Source organism: Perca fluviatilis, chromosome 5 (assembly GCF_010015445.1).
Source record: "Perca fluviatilis chromosome 5, GENO_Pfluv_1.0, whole genome shotgun sequence".
Taxonomy (NCBI): Eukaryota; Metazoa; Chordata; class Actinopteri; order Perciformes; family Percidae; genus Perca; species Perca fluviatilis.
In genome coordinates, this window is record NC_053116.1 from 1695464 (window position 1) to 1699243 (window position 3780).

Consider the following 3780-nt stretch of genomic DNA (forward strand, 5'->3'; position numbering starts at 1 on the left):
ATTGCTATTTGTAAATCCACATTGACTCTTATTTTAACATATGGTTGGAAGAAGTAAAAATGTATCCAAAACTTTTTTACTTTTTAAAAATTATGACTTATATTATTGTGTAATGTCAGAAGGATGTTAATTGCACTGTAAACCCGAACGTTCAAAGTAATTAAATAGATTAAGTAGTGTATACTCAAAGTTTTAGAACAAGTTCTACGAACTTAATTTTGTCAAGTTGGTGTAACATGTTCTTCCTTTTTGAGTATTGTTAACTAATATTCTTTGATTAAATGGAACTATTTTGTGTATAAGTAAGCATAACTTAAAAACATAACTTAAGTACAATGTAATAGAATTGAGTAATAACATACTAAGAATGATAAAGTCCTGTTATTTCTATTGTTTAAAATAGGGATGATTTAAAAATAAACTGAATTTATATAGCACATGTTAAAATACAATAAAATCTCAAAGTGCTTTACCAAATAAGTAAAATCGATCATAATAAATAAATTGCAATAGCAAATGGTCTGAAATGCATTAGACATTAGTGGAGGACAAAATGTTTTTATTTGATTTATTTTTGCTTCATCAGTTTAATGTAGCCTATATATTCTTTTTATTTTTATTTAAGCAGCTGCAGGATAATTTTGTATGGAGAGTTAATCTCTGATTCAACCTGCGCAGCAAAAGGTGGCGCCTAATTTGCACACTACACTGATTTCCTTACGGTCGCTTTTTTGGAAAAACACAGAAGAAGAAAAGTTTGAACAACGCAGCTAGGCGGGAAGCAGCAGACAGTAGGGTTGCAGAAACTACCTACGCAGCAGCAATCAGGCTCACTGGACTTACTGTAAGTTTTGAATGTTAATATTCATTCGCTTTTACTTCTTTTATACATTTTGTATGTGTTTGTCTCAGAGAGCGTAGACCTTCTCCAAGCCCCCGCCCTTCACTGGCTTATCACGGGAGTCTTGTAGGGATTGGCAACTTGTCAGATATAGGTTAGCTGCTAAAGAGCGAGCTAGCCACTTAGCGGCACCAATAACGTTACCAGAGACTATTTAGAAGGACTTTGACGTTACGCACTCCAGCAGCACAACTAGCGACCTAGCTACCACTAACCGAATCCCCTGAAGAATTTGACGACGGATGAATCTAGTAATCACACGCTCATTCCCCGCTTAAAGGTGGTGTTGAAAAATTAGTTGTTAGTAGAAGCACTAACAGACACCTCGTATGCGATAGTTAGTTTTTGTTGCTGGAAACTTTCAATAGTGCACAAAAGAGCATAAACGCCTCAAACTGAGTTCCTACACTGCAAGTCCGCGCTCTCGCGTAGCTTCTAGGACGCTTGTTTTAAATTCTGTGTGAGCAGACTGTCTGAGACACGGAGATTGCTGTTAACAGAACGAGTCAACTGCCCGTGCCTGCCTACTGTTGCCTCGGGTTTTAAAACAAACGACCCTGCTGGAGGCAAGCTGCTTTTCATGACAAAGATGAATAAAGTAAAACCCTTAACAGTAAAGCTTTGGTTTGTAGAAATGGTATTATTGTTGATTAACCATGCACTAAGGTTCAAGTGTGGCTGCTTTTCTTTACAGTAATGTTAATTTTGCTTGATGGCTTTAGTAACTTGACACTTATGGGGATTAAATGAAAAGATCATTAACAGGGAACATTTATAAATGGAAGTATTTATAATTTGACACTCTTTGAATCTTTTAATTGTTCAGTTTCAGATCAGTTTATGCCTTTGCATCTTGCTGTTCCAGTTTCAAGAAGTTAAGGAAGATAACTGGAGATGTGATAACGATACCAGGTAATCCAATGAATGTGAATTCTTCTATCACCCCCTCTCGCCGCCTCTAAATACCAATAACTTGAATTGTTGTTTTTTCTCAGACAAGGTTTTAGTGTGGTAACCCCAAATCATACGCATCCCACATACACACATCATTGTTTTTTCTACTTGCCTGTTTGATCAAAATAAAGTGTTTTGCTGTATTTAAGTCAACAAATAATGAATGTGTTCTGTTCACGAATACTACTAATCATATTTTACTTAACTTTGTATTTGCTTGCAAAAATTGTTGAAGAAGACTGAGAAGAAACTGACCCTCATTAGAAAGATGATGGAGACCACATTTCCCCCTAACCGACAGACCATAGTGATGTCCTGCCCACCAGTGAACGACCTCATGGACCTCTGGCCTGCTCTTAAAATAGAGTCTGAGGTAATATGGATCAGCTCTCTCTTTTAAAGTGAAAATTGTGATTCTTACTCATTTGGCTGATATTTTTGCCTTTATGAATGTGTGCAAGATTCTTCAAATTGAACTGTTTTTTAATAAGTGTTGTTGCTGTATTCTCCTCTGGCTGTTATTTCTATGTAGTTGTATGCAGAGTTCCAGCGGATTACAAATCAGAACCTGCCCAACACGTGCTATGCTGAGCTTGACCGCTATCTTCCTCGACTGATGACCTTATTCAGAAGGCATCAAAAACTGGGAAGACAGCAGATGCTCTGGCTGAAATTTTAAAAATCCATGATGAACAGGTAAATAGATTTTTACACATTTCATAGGTTGAACCAGTAGAACATTGAACAGGTTCAATGATTGAAATGAGCTTTTGACTTCGCAATTAGTCCACTTTGTTTGCCATTTGTCTGATTGCATTAAAGATGTTAACAGGTTATTTGTGGACATATGTTCTGTTTGGACTGTTTAAAATCAGCTTTATGTAAACTCTTCAGTATATGCAATTCTGTTTTTATCTGAATAGGAAATCCATGACATACACACCAAGCGCACTACTGTTCTCCACGTCCTTCCTGTGTATCTGCGTGAGGACGTCTCTGGATGTTTAAGAACCTGCACAGTGAGTCTCCTTAAGTCACTAACAGATTCTGCTGTGTATTATCTAACCCGCAAATACTAACATTTTATTCAATGTTCAGTAAAACATTTTCTTGTAAATGTCCTTGGTTTCAGTCAGCACTTAGATTCTCTGGTATTTTGGCTGATTCATGTGTGCAGAACATGGATCTTATGTTTTTCAACTCTTACAATGAGACCCAGGTCTCTTTTGTAAAAGTGGTATTGGTTTTCAATGGGACTTGGTTAAGGAAAGACAAATTATGTCATCTGTTCTGTTCCATGTGTTAGTTTGTGATTAGTATCTCTCTTTTTCATTCATTCAGGATGAGTCTGATGAGCCAGAGCTTGATGGTGTTGCAGTGGGCCTCATTACTTTCATCGGTGACCATGACGCAAGTCCAGTTCACTACCACCCTGTGAGAATCACTGTCGTCATTGAAAGTGATGCCGTGGTCAGCCTTCCCAGACTTGGCGATGCCTTCCTGGTAATCTGTGGAGTGATCTATGCACTACACCTCAGCTATCCCAAAGCACTGACCAACACTTTTGAATTCACTCTAAAGATTTAACTTGGTCTAGAAAGTGGTAAACTATCCCCGAGGTTGCAGACCCTCAAGAATGAATTAATGATGTAGAAACTCATCTGAAAAAAGGCTGCAGGGTAAAGCATTATAAAAGGCTAGTTCAAAGTTATCTCCCTTTTGTCTAAATAATGCCTCAAAAAGTTACTGCACTACTGCAGGTGTTCAGCCAATAGGCCCAAACTACTCAATATGCCTTTGTTCTTATTAATATAATGCAAAAGTAACGCTAATGTTTTGTATGTTTTAATGTTTTTCTTAACCATTGTGGGCTGCGCAAGATGACTCACATTTCACTGTGCATTTGATATGGTTTGTAAAACATT

The 3780-nt window shown here is 37.2% G+C and overlaps 2 long non-coding RNA genes across 3 annotated transcripts; both read left to right on the forward strand.

Moving 5' to 3' along the window:
- Positions 1 to 778: 778 nt before the first annotated feature.
- On the forward strand, positions 779 to 2152 carry LOC120559418. Of its 2 annotated transcripts, none has more exons than XR_005639252.1 (3): positions 779 to 844; positions 1728 to 1813; positions 2094 to 2152. It is a non-coding gene; the product is annotated as an uncharacterized LOC120559418 (long non-coding RNA). The 2 variants fall into 2 exon arrangements; XR_005639251.1 differs by having other exon boundaries at positions 2091 to 2146.
- Positions 2150 to 2827, forward strand: LOC120559419. Its single transcript, XR_005639253.1, has 3 exons — positions 2150 to 2228; positions 2388 to 2551; positions 2779 to 2827. It is a non-coding gene; the product is annotated as an uncharacterized LOC120559419 (long non-coding RNA).
- Positions 2828 to 3780: the final 953 nt, after the last annotated feature.